At 29.2% G+C, this 18147-nt stretch overlaps 4 non-coding genes across 4 annotated transcripts; all 4 read left to right on the top strand.

Moving 5' to 3' along the window:
- The first annotated feature begins 1960 nt into the window (after positions 1 to 1960).
- TRNAL-CAA (transfer RNA leucine (anticodon CAA)) lies at positions 1961 to 2044 on the top strand. Its single transcript has one exon. It is a non-coding gene; the product is annotated as a tRNA-Leu (tRNA).
- A 2054-nt stretch (positions 2045 to 4098) lies between these two features.
- On the top strand, positions 4099 to 4182 carry TRNAL-CAA (transfer RNA leucine (anticodon CAA)). Its single transcript has one exon. It is a non-coding gene; the product is annotated as a tRNA-Leu (tRNA).
- A 2216-nt stretch (positions 4183 to 6398) lies between these two features.
- TRNAL-CAA (transfer RNA leucine (anticodon CAA)) lies at positions 6399 to 6482 on the top strand. Its single transcript has one exon. It is a non-coding gene; the product is annotated as a tRNA-Leu (tRNA).
- A 2215-nt stretch (positions 6483 to 8697) lies between these two features.
- Positions 8698 to 8781, top strand: TRNAL-CAA (transfer RNA leucine (anticodon CAA)). The gene has a single exon. It is a non-coding gene; the product is annotated as a tRNA-Leu (tRNA).
- The last annotated feature ends 9366 nt before the right edge of the window (positions 8782 to 18147 follow it).

Here is an 18147-nt window from a genome sequence, read left to right as displayed (position 1 = left end):
TTTTCATGTTTCTTTATTTTAATGGGGAATAAACAACATAATTTATAACTGATAAAGACGTTGAATGACAAATTATTTTTTCAAGTGATGTCATGTGTTCCGACACTAGTATCTGATTAAAAAAATTTAATATCTCCATATTTTTGTGCTAAACTTTTGGGGAATCAATAATGAAAGCGATGAGTAAATAAAGGAGGAGAATTAAACAAACTATAATTTCATGTCAATAACTTTGGCTTGATGCTTTTTCTTTCACATTTCACTAAATATATAGTAGTTAAACCTTTTGCGGCTAATAACTACCAATTAAGGGGAATAAGTGAATTCTTTGATTTGTATCTAATTTATCAAATCTATTCTACGAAAGAGGATAAATATATTTAAGGGGAATAAACCAATTTTCTATCTGTCTCTAATTTGTCTTACCTAGATTGAGAAAGATGATAAAACAATTAGACAGTGATATTATTTCTTGATAGGAAACTGATACCATCATTAAAGGTATAAATAAACGTAATAAAAGTAAGTGTCATTTAAGATAAAATTTTCATCTAATTGTTTTCATGTTTCTTTATTTTAATGGGGAATAAACAACATAATTTATAACTGATAAAGACGTTGAATGACAAATTATTTTTTCAAGTGATGTCATGTGTTCCGACACTAGTATCTGATTAAAAAAATTTAATATCTCCATATTTTTGTGCTAAACTTTTAAGAAATTATGTTTTTTGCATCATATATTTTTGGATATGGCTAGACTAAACATGACTAGTAGTTTTCGTAGGCTTGTTGTTGAACAATTTTTTCTTGTACTCCATAACTATTTTTGTCTTATTGATGTACATAAGTGATGGTACCAAAGAAGTGATGATTACAATATCTTCACTTCCATTTCCTTTAAAATCATCTATATTGCGATCAATTAAACCATATTTCAGACACAATAATAGTAGTCTACTTATGGTAAATCAATGAAAACAACAATATCTTTGTGGTTTACTATGTTGTTAACCTACTTGAGAAAAATAATTTTTCAATAATTTATTCTCTTATTTGAAATTATTTAGAGCCACAAAATAACATATTTCATAACCGGTTTTTGGACTTAAGGTATAAATTTTCTATTAGTGCGATTGAATTCATCGAAGGATTAAATTGGCACAAAAGCTCGTGCCACACGATTTTTTTTTGAGGTAGATACATCAATAGTTAAGTTCAAAAACATGGCCTCGGGTCATCTTAAATGTTATATTAATGTGTCATTTTCATCAATATTCTAATTTTCTTATAAAAGGTATGTGAATCTGAGAGGATTAAGGTCATTTTTATGCATGAAAAAATAAATGACTCTCCACTCTTAGTGAAGTAGGATGAAGCTCTTAGCTTGTTATCAGTAATAAAATGAGTGAAACATTTGGATTTGGGTGTGGTTGGGTTTGAATTATATTCCATAAAGGTAGTTGACTCTTTTGTTATCAACAAAACTATAATACTGAGTTTGACATGATTATTAGTAGTTATCGTTTTCTTCTTAATAATATATACATGAAAGACCAAGGTAGAGTATCCTCGGAAGTAAGCCATTGACGTACCTCATTCTTTTTGTAAGAGTAGGAGAATTTCAACTTAGTTTTCATATTTTGATTGGTATTTCTACATGTATCCAAAATACTGTTGTGAACGAAAATGTATAAACATGTTTTCGTCAAGATAGATTTTTGTAAGAGTACTTAACTCAATTACTTTAAAAAAGATAAGAGGTTAGTAAATTTTCTTCTAAAATGAAAAAATAAAATGCGATGGTAGTGGAGTTATGGTAAAAACAAATTACCAAGCATAACATGATCACTACTAAGTAAACAATGTTGTTAAAAAGTTATAATCCTGCATGTGGATTCATTTTCTCGAAATCAGTGTTTAGTGATATATTAAGATAGTGTGACAAAGAATTGCTAAAGTCAGGATGGCCGAGTGGTCTAAGGCGCCAGACTCAAGTTCTGGTCTTCGTGAGAGGGTGGGGGTTCAAATCTCACTTCTGACATTTTATGATATAAGTGAGCCAGATGAAATAAAACAAACTAGAAATCCAAATCATACCAGAGAGGGAAAATGAAGGGTATACATGACCATTTCCTTAACCATTGGTCAGAGAGTCAATTGAAGTTGTATTTGATTCAATCTGGATATTTGAGCACACAAAATGAGAAACAATATATAGCAAACAAATTAGTAATACAACGGAAGAATTGTTTTTCTTCAATGAAAATCAAACCAAACACATGCCTAAACTTTTGGGGAATCAATAATGAAAGCGATGAGTAATTAAAGGAGGAGAATTAAACAAACTATAATTTCATGTCAATAACTTTGGCTTGATGCTTTTTCTTTCACATTTCACTAAATATATAGTAGTTAAACCTTTTGCGGCTAATAACTACCAATTAAGGGGAATAAGTGAATTCTTTGATTTGTATCTAATTTATCAAATCTATTCTACGAAAGAGGATAAATATATTTAAGGGGAATAAACCAATTTTCTATCTGTCTCTAATTTGTCTTACCTAGATTGAGAAAGATGATAAAACAATTAGACAGTGATATTATTTCTTGATAGGAAACTGATACCATCATTAAAGGTATAAATAAACGTAATAAAAGTAAGTGTCATTTAAGATAAAATTTTCATCTAATTGTTTTCATGTTTCTTTATTTTAATGGGGAATAAACAACATAATTTATAACTGATAAAGACGTTGAATGACAAATTATTTTTTCAAGTGATGTCATGTGTTCCGACACTAGTATCTGATTAAAAAAATTTAATATCTCCATATTTTTGTGCTAAACTTTTAAGAAATTATGTTTTTTGCATCATATATTTTTGGATATGGCTAGACTAAACATGACTAGTAGTTTTCGTAGGCTTGTTGTTGAACAATTTTTTCTTGTACTCCATAACTATTTTTGTCTTATTGATGTACATAAGTGATGGTACCAAAGAAGTGATGATTACAATATCTTCACTTCCATTTCCTTTAAAATCATCTATATTGCGATCAATTAAACCATATTTCAGACACAATAATAGTAGTCTACTTATGGTAAATCAATGAAAACAACAATATCTTTGTGGTTTACTATGTTGTTAACCTACTTGAGAAAAATAATTTTTCAATAATTTATTCTCTTATTTGAAATTATTTAGAGCCACAAAATAACATATTTCATAACCGGTTTTTGGACTTAAGGTATAAATTTTCTATTAGTGCGATTGAATTCATCGAAGGATTAAATTGGCACAAAAGCTCGTGCCACACGATTTTTTTTTGAGGTAGATACATCAATAGTTAAGTTCAAAAACATGGCCTCGGGTCATCTTAAATGTTATATTAATGTGTCATTTTCATCAATATTCTAATTTTCTTATAAAAGGTATGTGAATCTGAGAGGATTAAGGTCATTTTTATGCATGAAAAAATAAATGACTCTCCACTCTTAGTGAAGTAGGATGAAGCTCTTAGCTTGTTATCAGTAATAAAATGAGTGAAACATTTGGATTTGGGTGTGGTTGGGTTTGAATTATATTCCATAAAGGTAGTTGACTCTTTTGTTATCAACAAAACTATAATACTGAGTTTGACATGATTATTAGTAGTTATCGTTTTCTTCTTAATAATATATACATGAAAGACCAAGGTAGAGTATCCTCGGAAGTAAGCCATTGACGTACCTCATTCTTTTTGTAAGAGTAGGAGAATTTCAACTTAGTTTTCATATTTTGATTGGTATTTCTACATGTATCCAAAATACTGTTGTGAATGAAAATGTATAAACATGTTTTCGTCAAGATAGATTTTTGTAAGAGTACTTAACTCAATCACTTTAAAAAAGATAAGAGGTTAGTAAATTTTCTTCTAAAATGAAAAAATAAAATGCGATGGTAGTGGAGTTATGGTAAAAACAAATTACCAAGCATAACATGATCACTACTAAGTAAACAATGTTGTTAAAAAGTTATAATCCTGCATGTGGATTTATTTTCTCGAAATCAGTGTTTAGTGATATATTAAGATAGTGTGACAAAGAATTGCTAAAGTCAGGATGGCCGAGTGGTCTAAGGCGCCAGACTCAAGTTCTGGTCTTCGTGAGAGGTTGTGGGTTCAAATCCCACTTCTGGCATTTTATGATATAAGTGGCACAACAATATACTAAATAAAGTAGCACTTTTGTTTTATGAGAATCACCAAAGGCATAAGAATCGCTCACTACAAATACAAAATCAAGAATTAATCGAAACCAACAAAATCGGACATGATCAAGATGATTCAAACCAATATATATAGAGAGAGATAAATCGAGCCAGATGAAATAAAACAAACTAGAAATCCAAATCATACCAGAGAGGGGAAATGAAGGGTATACATGACCATTTCCTTAACCCATGGTCAAAAAGTCAATTGAAGTTGTATTTGATTCAATCTGGATATTTGAGCACACAAAATGAGAAACAATATATAGCGAACAAATTAGTAATACAACGGAAGAATTGTTTTTCTTCAATGAAAATCAAACCAAACACATGCCTAAACTTTTGGGGAATCAATAATGAAAGCGATGAGTAATTAAAGGAAGAGAATTAAACAAACTATAATTTCATGTCAATAACTTCGGCTTGATGCTTTTTCTTTCACATTTCACTAAATATATAGTAGTTAAACCTTTTGCGGCTAATAACTACCAATTAAGGGGAATACGTGAATTCTTTGATTTGTATGTAATTTATCAAATCTATTCTACGAAAGAGGATAAATATATTTAAGGGGAATAAACCAATTTTCTATCTGTCTCTAATTTGTCTTACCTAGATTGAGAAAGATGATAAAACAATTAGACAGTGATATTATTTCTTGATAGGAAACTGATACCATCATTAAAGGTATAAATAAACGTAATAAAAGTAAGTGTCATTTAAGATAAAATTTTCGTCTAATTGTTTTCATGTTTCTTTATTTTAATGGGGAATAAACAACATAATTTATAACTGATAAAGACGTTGAATGACAAATTCTTTTTTCAAGTGATGTCATGTGTTCCGACACTAGTATCTGATTAAAAAAATTTAATATCTCCATATTTTTGTTCTAAACTTTTAAGAAATTATGTTGTTTGCATCATATATTTTTGGATATGGCTAGACTAAACATGACTAGTAGTTTTCGTAGGCTTGTTGTTGAACAATTTTTTCTTGTACTCCATAACTATTTTTGTCTTATTGATGTACATAAGTGATGGTACCAAAGAAGTGATGATTACAATATCTTCACTTCCATTTCCTTAAAAATCATCTATATTGCGATCAATTAAACCATATTTCAGACACAATAATAGTAGTCTACTTATGGTAAATCAATGAAAACAACAATATCTTTGTGGTTTACTATGTTGTTAACCTACTTGAGAAAAATAATTTTTCAATAATTTATTCTCTTATTAGAAATTATTTAGAGCCACAAAATAACATATTTCATAACCGGTTTTTGGACTTAAGATATAAATTTTCTATTTGTGCGATTGAATTCATCGAAGGATTAAATTGGCACAAAAGCTCGTGCCACACGATTTTTTTTTGAGGTAGATACATCAATAGTTAAGTTCAAAAACATGGCCTCGGGTCATCTTAAATGTTATATTAATGTGTCATTTTCATCAATATTCTAATTTTCTTTTAAAAGGTATGTGAATCTGAGAGGATTGAGGTCATTTTTATGCATGAAAAAATAAATGACTTTCCACTCTTAGTGAAGTAGGATGAAGCTCTTAGCTTGTTATCAGTAATAAAATGAGTGAAACATTTGGATTTGGGTGTGGTTGGGTTTGAATTATATTCCATAAAGGTAGTTGACTCTTTTGTTATCAACAAAACTATAATATTGAGTTTGACATGATTATTAGTAGTTATCGTTTTCTTCTTAATAAAATATACATGAAAGACCAAGGTAGAGTATCCTCGGAAGTAAGCCATTGACGTACCTCATTCTTTTTGTAAGAGTAGGAGAATTTCAACTTAGTTTTCATATTTTGATTGGTATTTCTACATGTATCCAAAATACTGTTGTGAATGAAAATGTATAAACATGTTTTCGTCAAGATAGATTTTTGTAAGAGTACTTAACTCAATTACTTTAAAAAAGATAAGAGGTTAGTAAATTTTCTTCTAAAATGAAAAAATAAAATGCGATGGTAGTGGAGTTATGGTAAAAACAAATTACCAAGCATAACATGATCACTACTAAGTAAACAATGTTGTTAAAAAGGTATAATCCTGCATGTGGATTCATTTTCTCGAAATCAGTGTTTAGTGATATATTAAGATAGTGTGACAAAGAATTGCTAAAGTCAGGATGGCCGAGTGGTCTAAGGCGCCAGACTCAAGTTCTGGTCTTTGTGAGAGGGCGTGGGTTGAAATCCCACTTCTGACATTTTATGATATAAGTGGCACAACAATATACTAAATAAAGTAGCACTTTTGTTTTATGAGAATCACCAAAGGCATAAGAATCGCTCACTACAAATACAAAATCAAGAATTAATCGAAACCAACAAAATCGGACATGATCAAGATGATTCAAACCAATATATAGAGAGAGAGATAAATCGAGCCAGATGAAATAAAACAAACTAGAAATCCAAATCATACCAGAGAGGGAAAATGAAGGGTATACATGACCATTTCCTTAACCCATGGTCAGAGAGTCAATTGAAGTTGTATTTGATTCAATCTGGATATTTGAGCACACAAAATGAGAAACAATAAATAGCGAACAAATTAGTAATACAACGGAAGAATTGTTTTTCTTCAATGAAAATCAAACCAAACACATGCCTAAACTTTTGGGGAATCAATAATGAAAGCGATGAGTAATTAAAGGAGGAGAATTAAACAAACTATAATTTCATGTCAATAACTTCGGCTTGATGCTTTTTCTTTCACATTTCACTAAATATATAGTAGTTAAACCTTTTGCGGCTAATAACTACCAATTAAGGGGAATAAGTGAATTCTTTGATTTGTATCTAATTTATCAAATCTATTCTACGAAAGAGGATAAATATATTTAAGGGGAATAAACCAATTTTCTATCTGTCTCTAATTTGTCTTACCTAGTTTGAGAAAAATGATAAAACAATTAGACAGTGATATTATTTCTTGATAGGAAACTAATACCATCATTAAAGGTATAAATAAACGTAATAAAAGTAAGTGTCATTTAAGATAAAATTTTCATCTAATTGTTTTCATGTTTCTTTATTTTAATGGGGAATAAACAACATAATTTATAACTGATAAAGACGTTGAATGACAAATTATTTTTTCAAGTGATGTCATGTGTTCCGACACTAGTATCTGATTAAAAAAATTTAATATCTCCATATTTTTGTTCTAAACTTTTAAGAAATTATGTTGTTTGCATCATATATTTTTGGATATGGCTAGACTAAACATGACTAGTAGTTTTCGTAGGCTTGTTGTTGAACAATTTTTTCTCATACTCAATAACTATTTTTGTCTTATTGATGTACATAAGTGATGGTACCAAAGAAGTGATGATTACAATATCTTCACTTCCATTTCCTTAAAAATCATCTATATTGCGATCAATTAAACCATATTTCAGACATAATAATAGTAGTCTACTTATGGTAAATCAATGAAAACAACAATATCTTTGTGGTTTACTATGTTGTTAACCTACTTGAGAAAAATAATTTTTCAATAATTTATTCTCTTATTTGAAATTATTTAGAGCCACAAAATAACATATTTCAGAACCGGTTTTTGGACTTAAGATATAAATTTTCTATTGGTGCGATTGAATTCATCGAAGGATTAAATTGGCACAAAAGCTCGTGCCACAGGATTTTTTTTTGAGGTAGATACATCAATAGTTAAGTTCAAAAACATGGACTCGGGTCATCTTAAAAGTTATATTAATGTGTCATTTTCATCAATATTCTAATTTTCTTATAAAAGGTATGTGAATCTGAGAGGATTAAGGTCATTTTTATGCATGAAAAAATAAATGACTTTCCACTCTTAGTGAAGTAGGATGAAACTCTTAGCTTGTTATCAGTAATAAATGGAGTGAAACATTTGGATTTGGGTGTGGTTGGGTTTGAATTATATTCCATAAAGGTAGTTGACTCTTTTGTTATCAACAAAACTATATTATTGAGTTGACATGATTATTAGTAGTTATTGTTTTCTTCTTAATAATATATACATGAAAGACCAAGGTAGAGTATCCTCGGAAGTAAGTCATTGACGTACCTCATTCTTTTTGTAAGAGTAGGAGAATTTCAACTTAGTTTTCATATTTTGATTGGTATTTCTACATGTATCCAAAATACTGTTGTGAATGAAAATGTATAAACATGTTTTCGTCAAGATAGATTTTTGTAAGAGTACTTAACTCAATCACTTTAAAAAAGATAAGAGGTTAGTAAATTTTCTTCTAAAATGAAAAAATAAAATGCGATGGTAGTGGAGTTATGGTAAAAACAAATTACCAAGCATAACATGATCACTACTAAGTAAACAATGTTGTTAAAAAGTTATAATCCTGCATGTGGATTTATTTTCTCGAAATCAGTGTTTAGTGATATATTAAGATAGTGTGACAAAGAATTGCTAAAGTCAGGATGGCCGAGTGGTCTAAGGCGCCAGACTCAAGTTCTGGTCTTCGTGAGAGGTTGTGGGTTCAAATCCCACTTCTGGCATTTTATGATATAAGTGGCACAACAATATACTAAATAAAGTAGCACTTTTGTTTTATGAGAATCACCAAAGGCATAAGAATCGCTCACTACAAATACAAAATCAAGAATTAATCGAAACCAACAAAATCGGACATGATCAAGATGATTCAAACCAATATATATAGAGAGAGATAAATCGAGCCAGATGAAATAAAACAAACTAGAAATCCAAATCATACCAGAGAGGGGAAATGAAGGGTATACATGACCATTTCCTTAACCCATGGTCAAAAAGTCAATTGAAGTTGTATTTGATTCAATCTGGATATTTGAGCACACAAAATGAGAAACAATATATAGCGAACAAATTAGTAATACAACGGAAGAATTGTTTTTCTTCAATGAAAATCAAACCAAACACATGCCTAAACTTTTGGGGAATCAATAATGAAAGCGATGAGTAATTAAAGGAAGAGAATTAAACAAACTATAATTTCATGTCAATAACTTCGGCTTGATGCTTTTTCTTTCACATTTCACTAAATATATAGTAGTTAAACCTTTTGCGGCAAATAACTACCAATTAAGGGGAATACGTGAATTCTTCGATTTTAATCTAATTTATCAAATCTATTCTACGAAAGAGGATAAATATATTTAAGGGGAATAAACCAATTTTCTATCTGTCTCTAATTTGTCTTACCTAGATTGAGAAAGATGATAAAACAATTAGACAGTGATATTATTTCTTGATAGGAAACTGATACCATCATTAAAGGTATAAATAAACGTAATAAAAGTAAGTGTCATTTAAGATAAAATTTTCATCTAATTGTTTTCATGTTTCTTTATTTTAATGGGGAATAAACAACATAATTTATAACTGATAAAGACGTTGAATGACAAATTATTTTTTCAAGTGATGTCATGTGTTCCGACACTAGTATCTGATTAAAAAAAATTAATATCTCCATATTTTTGTTCTAAACTTTTAAGAAATTATGTTGTTTGCATCATATATTTTTGGATATGGCTAGACTAAACATGACTAGTAGTTTTCGTAGGCTTGTTGTTGAACAATTTTTTCTTGTACTCCATAACTATTTTTGTCTTATTGATGTACAGAAGTGATGGTACCAAAGAAGTGATGATTACAATATCTTCACTTCCATTTCCTTAAAAATCATCTATATTGCGATCAATTAAACCATATTTCAGACACAATAATAGTAGTCTACTTATGGTAAATCAATGAAAACAACAATATCTTTGTGGTTTACTATGTTGTTAACCTACTTGAGAAAAATAATTTTTCAATAATTTATTCTCTTATTTGAAATTATTTAGAGCCACAAAATAACATATTTCATAACCGGTTTTTGGACTTAAGATATAAATTTTCTATTGGTGCGATTGAATTCATCGAAGGATTAAATTGGCACAAAAGCTCGTGCCACACGATTTTTTTTTTGAGGTAGATACATCAATAGTTAATTTCAAAAACATGGCCTCGGGTCATCTTAAATGTTATATTAATGTGTCATTTTCATCAATATTCTAATTTTCTTATAAAAGGTATGTGAATCTGAGAGGATTAAGGTCATTTTTATGCATGAAAAAATAAATGACTCTCCACTCTTAGTGAAGTAGGATGAAGCTCTTAGCTTGTTATCAGTAATAAAATGAGTGAAACATTTGGATTTGGGTGTGGTTGGGTTTGAATTATATTCCATAAAGGTAGTTGACTCTTTTGTTATCAACAAAATTATAATATTGAGTTTGACATGATTATTAGTAGTTATCGTTTTCTTCTTAATAATATATACATGAAAGACCAAGGTAGAGTATCCTCGGAAGTAAGCCATTGACGTACCTCATTCTTTTTGTAAGAGTAGGAGAATTTCAACTTAGTTTTCATATTTTGATTGGTATTTCTACATGTATCCAAAATACTGTTGTGAATGAAAATGTATAAACATGTTTTCGTCAAGATAGATTTTTGTAAGAGTACTTAACTCAATTACTTTAAAAAAGATAAGAGGTTAGTAAATTTTCTTCTAAAATGAAAAAATAAAATGCGATGGTAGTGGAGTTATGGTAAAAACAAATTACCAAGCATAACATGATCACTACTAAGTAAACAATGTTGTTAAAAAGTTATAATCCTGCATGTGGATTCTTTTTCTCGAAATCAGTGTTTAGTGATATATTAAGATAGTGTGACAAAGATTTGCTATAGTCAGGATGGCCGAGTGGTCTAAGGCGCAACTAGACTCAAGTTTTGGTCTTCGTGAGAGGGCGTGGATTCAAATCCCACTTCTGACATTTTATGATATAAGTGGCACAACAATATACTAAATAAAGTAGCACTTTTGTTTTATGAGAATCACCAAAGGCATAAGAATCGCTCACTACAAATACAAAATCAAGAATTAATCGAAACCAAAACAAGGTAATTACCAGAACCTTAACTTGACCAATAATCACAATCTATATTCTTAAAAATAAGCATTTAGAAATAAACATTTTCGAAATGAAAATAGGCGGAAGTCATAGAAAAGGAATTCAGGAGAAAACTAGTAGGGTGTTCCTAAGCAAAACCAAGATATTAAGAATTCACACGTTTAACCGAACCACTAATCAAATTGATCTAATTCGGTCCAACACAAACTAAACATAATTAAACTAAACCAAAAGGACCCAAATTAAACAGAATCCAACAAAATCGGACATGATCAAGATGATTCAAACTAATATATATAGAGAGAGATAAATCGAGCCAGATGAAATAAAACAAACTAGAAATCCAAATCATACCAGAGAGGGAAAATGAAGGGTATACATGACCATTTCCTTAACCCATGGTCAGAGAGTCAATTGAAGTTGTATTTGATTCAATCTGGATATTTGAGCACACAAAATGAGAAACAATATATAGCGAACAAATTAGTAATACAACGGAAGAATTGTTTTTCTTCAATGAAAATCAAACCAAACACATGCCTAAACTTTTGGGGAATCAATAATGAAAGCGATGAGTAATTAAAGGAGGATAATTAAACAAACTAGAATTTCATGTCAATAACTTTGGCTTGATGCTTTTTCTTTCACATTTCAATAAATATATAGTAGTTAAACCTTTTGCGGCTAATAACTACCAATTAAGGGGAATAAGTGAATTCTTTGATTTGTGTCTAATTTATCAAATCTATTCTACGAAAGAGGATAAATATATTTAAGGGGAATAAACAAATTTTCTATCTGTCTCTAATTTGTCTTACCTAGATTGAGAAAGATGATAAAACAATTAAACAGTGATATTATTTCTTGATAGGAAACTGATACCATCATTAAAGGTATAAATAAACATAATAAAAGTAAGTGTCATTTAAGATAAAATTTTCATCTAATTGTTTTCATGTTTCTTTATTTTAATGGGGAATAAACAACATAATTTATAACTGATAAAGACGTTGAATGACAAATTATTTTTTCAAGTGATGTCATGTGTTCCGACACTAGTATCTGATTATAAAAATTTAATATCTCCATATTTTTGTTCTAAACTTTTAAGAAATTATGTTGTTTGTATCATATATTTTTGGATATGGCTAGACTAAACATGACTAGTAGTTTTCGTAGGCTTGTTGTTGAACAATTTTTTCTTGTACTCCATAACTATTTTTGTCTTATTGATGTACAGAAGTGATGGTACCAAAGAAGTGATGATTACAATATCTTCACTTCCATTTCCTTAAAAATCATCTATATTGCGATCAATTAAACCATATTTCAGACACAATAATAGTAGTCTACTTATGGTAAATCAATGAAAACAACAATATCTTTGTGGTTTACTATGTTGTTAACCTACTTGAGAAAAATAATTTTTCAATAATTTATTCTCTTATTTGAAATTATTTAGAGCCACAAAATAACATATTTCATAACCGGTTTTTGGACTTAAGATATAAATTTTCTATTGGTGCGATTGAATTCATCGAAGGATTAAATTGGCACAAAAGCTCGTGCCACACGATTTTTTTTTGAGGTAGATACATCAATAGTTAAGTTCAAAAACATGGCCTCGGGTCATCTTAAATGTTATATTAATGTGTCATTTTCATCAATATTCTAATTTTCTTATAAAAGGTATGTGAATCTGAGAGGATTAAGGTCATTTTTATGCATGAAAAAATAAATGACTCTCCACTCTTAGTGAAGTAGGATGAAGCTCTTAGCTTGTTATCAGTAATAAAATGAGTGAAACATTTGGATTTGGGTGTGGTTGGGTTTGAATTATATTCCATAAAGGTAGTTGACTCTTTTGTTATCAACAAAACTATATTATTGAGTTTGACATGATTATTAGTAGTTATTGTTTTCTTCTTAATAATATATACATGAAAGACCAAGGTAGAGTATCCTCGGAAGTAAGCCATTGACGTACCTCATTCTTTTTGTAAGAGTAGGAGAATTTCAACTTAGTTTTCATATTTTGATTGGTATTTCTACATGTATCCAAAATACTGTTGTGAATGAAAATGTATAAACATGTTTTCGTCAAGATAGATTTTTGTAAGAGTACTTAACTCAATTACTTTAAAAAAGATAAGAGGTTAGTAAATTTTCTTTTAAAATGAAACAATAAAATGCGATGGTAGTGGAGTTATGGTAAAAACAAATTACCAAGCATAACATGATCACTACTAAGTAAACAATGTTGTTAAAAAGTTATAATCCTGCATGTGGATTCATTTTCTCGAAATCAGTGTTTAGTGATATATTAAGATAGTGTGACAAAGAATTGCTAAAGTCAGGATGGCCGAGTGGTCTAAGTCGCCAAACTCAAGTTCTGGTCCTTGTGAGAGGGCGTGGGTTCAAATCCCACTTCTAACTTTTTATGATATAAGTGGCACAACAATATACTAAATAAAGTAGCACTTTTGTTTTATGAGAATCACCAAAGGCATAAGAATCGCTCACTATAAATACAAAATCAAGAATTAATCGAAACCAACAAAATCGGACATGATCAAGATGATTCAAACCAATATATATAGAGAGAGATAAATCGAGCCAGATGAAATAAAACAAACTAGAAATCCAAATCATACCAGAGAGGGAAAATGAAGGGTATACATGACCATTTCCTTAACCCATGGTCAGAGAGTCAATTGAAGTTGTATTTGATTCAATCTGGATATTTGAGCACACAAAATGAGAAACAATATATAGCGAACAAATTAGTAATACAACGGAAGAATTGTTTTTCTTCAATGAAAATCAAACCAAACACATGCCTAAACTTTTGGGGAATCAATAATGAAAGCGATGAGTAATTAAAGGAGGAGAATTAAACAAACTATAATTTCATGTCAATAACTTCGGCTTGATGCTTTTTCTTTCACATTTCACTAAATATATAGTAGTTAAACCTTTTGCGGCTAATAACTACCAATTAAGGGGAATAAGTGAATTCTTTGATTTTTATCTAATTTATCAAATCAATTCTACGAAAGAGGATAAATATATTTAAGGGGAATAAACCAATTTTCTATCTATCTCTAATTTGTCTTACCTAGATTGAGAAAGATGATAAAACAATTAGACAGTGATATTATTTCTTGATAGGAAACTGATACCATCATTAAAGGTATAAATAAACGTAATAAAAGTAAGTGTCATTTAAGATAAATTTTTTATCTAATTGTTTTCATGTTTCTTTATTTTAATGGGGAATAAACAACATAATTTATAACTGATAAAGACGTTGAATGACAAATTATTTTTTCAAGTGATGTCATGTGTTCCGACACTAGTATCTGATTAAAAAAATTTAATATCTCCATATTTTTCTTCTAAACTTTTAAGAAGTTATGTTGTTTGCATCATATATTTTTGGATATGGCTAGACTAAACATGACTAGTAGTTTTCGTAGGCTTGTTGTTGAACAATTTTTTCTTGTACTCAATAACTATTTTTGTCTTAGTGATGTACATAAGTGATGGTACCAAAGAAGTGATGATTACAATATCTTCACTTCCATTTCCTTAAAAATCATCTATATTGCGATCAATTAAACCATATTTCAGACACAATAATAGTAGTCTACTTATGGTAAATCAATGAAAACAACAATATCTTTGTGGTTTACTATGTTGTTAACCTACTTGAGAAAAATAATTTTTCAATAATATATTCTCTTATTTGAAATTATTTAGAGCCACAAAATAACATATTTCAGAACCGGTTTTTGGACTTAAGATATAAATTTTCTATTAGTACGATTGAATTCATCGAAGGATTAAATTGGCACAAAAGCTCGTGCCACACGACTTTTTTTTGAGGTAGATACATCAATAGTTAAGTTCAAAAACATGGCCTCGGGTCATCTTAAATGTTATATTAATGTGTCATTTTCATCAATATTCTAATTTTCTTATAAAAGGTATGTGAATCTGAGAGGATTAAGGTCATTTTTATGGATGAAAAAATAAATGACTTTCCACTCTTAGTGAAGTAGGATGAAGCTCTTAGCTTGTTATCAGTAATAAAATGAGTGAAACATTTGGATTTGGGTGTGGTTGGGTTTGAATTATATTCCATAAAGGTAGTTGACTCTTTTGTTATCAACAAAACTATATTATTGAGTTTGACATGATTATTAGTAGTTATTGTGTTCTTCTTAATAATATATACATGAAAGACCAAGGTAGAGTATCCTCGGAAGTAAGCCATTGACGTACCTCATTCTTTTTGTAAGAGTAGGAGAATTTCAACTTAGTTTTCATATTTTGATTGGTATTTCTACATGTATCCAAAATACTGTTGTGAATGAAAATGTATAAACATGTTTTCGTCAAGATAGATTTTTGTAAGAGTACTTAACTCAATTACTTTAAAAAAGATAAGAGGTTAGTAAATTTTCTTCTAAAATGAAAAAATAAAATGCGATGGTAGTGGAGTTATGGTAAAAACAAATTACCAAGCATAACATGATCACTATTAAGTAAACAATGTTGTTAAAAAGTTATAATCCTGCATGTGGATTTATTTTCTCGAAATCAGTGTTTAGTGATATATTAAGATAGTGTGACAAAGAATTGCTAAAGTCAGGATGGCCAAGTGGTCTAAGGCGCCAGACTCAAGTTCTGGTCTTCGTGAGAGGGCGTGGGTTCAAACCCACTTCTAACATTTTATGATATAAGTGGCACAATACAACGGAAGAATTGTTTTTCTTCAATGAAAATCAAACCAAACACATGCCTAAACTTTTGGGGAATCAATAATGAAAGCGATGAGTAATTAAAGGAGGAGAATTAAACAAACTATAATTTCATGTCAATAACTTCGGCTTGATGCTTTTTCTTTCACATTTCACTAAATATGTAGTAGTTAAACCTTTTGCGGCTAATAACTACCAATTAAGGGGAATAAGTGAATTCTTTGATTTGTATCTAATTTATCAAATCTATTCTACGAAAGAGGATAAATATAGTTAAGGGGAATAAACCAATTTTCTATCTGTCTCTAATTTGTCTTACCTAGATTGAGAAAGATGATAAAACAATTAGACAGTGATATTATTTCTTGATAGGAAACTGATACCATCATTAAAGGTATAAATAAACGTAATAAAAGTAAGTGTCATTTAAGATAAAATTTTCATCTAATTATTTTCATGTTTCTTTATTTTAATGGGGAATAAACAACATAATTTATAACTGATAAAGACGTTGAATGACAAATTCTTTTTTCAAGTGATGTCATGTGTTCCGACACTAGTATCTGATTAAAAAAAATTAATATCTCCATATTTTTGTTCTAAACTTTTAAGAAATTATGTTGTTTGCATCATATATTTTTGGATATGGCTAGACTAAACATGACTCGTAGTTTTCGTAGGCTTGTTGTTGAACAATTTTTTCTTGTACTCCATAACTATTTTTGTCTTATTGATATACATAAGTGATGGTACCAAAGAAGTGATGATTACAATATCTTCACTTCCATTTCCTTAAAAATCATCTATATTGCGATCAATTAAACCATATTTCAGACACAATAAGAGTAGTCTACTTATGGTAAATCAATGAAAACAATAATATCTTTGTGGTTTACTATGTTGTTAACCTACTTGAGAAAAATAATTTTTCAATAATTTATTCTCTTATTTGAAATTATTTAGAGCCACAAAATTACATATTTCAGAACCGGTTTTTGGACTTAAGATATAAATTTTCTATTGGTGCGATTGAATTCATCGAAGGATTAAATTGGCACAAAAGCTCGTGCCACACGATTTTTTTTGAGGTAGATACATCAATAGTTAAGAAATAAACGTAATAAAAGTAAGTGTCATTTAAGATAAAATTTCCATCTAATTGTTTTCATGTTTCTTTATTTTAATGGGGAATAAACAACGTAATTTATAACTGATAAAGACGTTGAATGACAAATTATTTTTTCAAGTGATGTCATGTGTTCCGACACAAGTATCTGATTAAAAAAAAACTAATATCTCCATATTTTTGTTCTAAACTTTTAAGAAATTATGTTGTTTGCATCATATATTTTTGGATATGGCTAGACTAAACATGACTCGTAGTTTTCGTAGGCTTGTTGTTGAACAATTTTTCTTGTACTCCATAACTATTTTTGTCTTATTGATGTACATAAGTGATGGTACCAAAGAAGTGATGATTACAATATCTTCACTTCCATTTCCTTAAAAATCATCTATATTGAGATCAATTAAACCATATTTCAGACACAATAAGAGTAGTCTACTTATGGTAAATCAATGAAAACAATAATATCTTTGTGGTTTACTATGTTGTTAACCTACTTGAGAAAAATAATTTTTCAATAATTTATTCTCTTATTTGAAATTATTTAGAGCCACAAAATAACATATTTCAGAACCGGTTATTGGACTTAAGATATAAATTTTCTATTGGTGCGATTGAATTCAACGAAGGATTAAATTGGCACAAAAGCTCGTGCCACACGATTTTTTTTGAGGTAGATACATCAATAGTTAAGAAATAAACGTAATAAAAGTAAGTGTCATTTAAGATAAAATTTCCATCTAATTGTTTTCATGTTTCTTTATTTTAATGGGGAATAAACAACGTAATTTATAACTGATAAAGACGTTGAATGACAAATTATTTTTTCAAGTGATGTCATGTGTTCCGACACAAGTATCTGATTAAAAAAAATTAATATCTCCATATTTTGTTCTAAACATTTAAGAAATTATGTTGTTTGCATCATATATTTTTGGATATGGCTAGACTAAACATGACTCGTAGTTTTCGTAGGCTTGTTGTTGAACAATTTTTTCTTGTACTCCATAACTATTTTTGTCTTATTGATGT

This window comes from Lathyrus oleraceus, unplaced genomic scaffold (genome assembly GCF_024323335.1).
Source record: "Lathyrus oleraceus cultivar Zhongwan6 unplaced genomic scaffold, CAAS_Psat_ZW6_1.0 chrUn0188, whole genome shotgun sequence".
In the NCBI taxonomy this organism is placed as follows: domain Eukaryota; kingdom Viridiplantae; phylum Streptophyta; class Magnoliopsida; order Fabales; family Fabaceae; genus Lathyrus; species Lathyrus oleraceus.
Note: the sequence above shows the minus strand (reverse complement) of the source record. Positions and strands in the feature narration are given on the sequence as shown.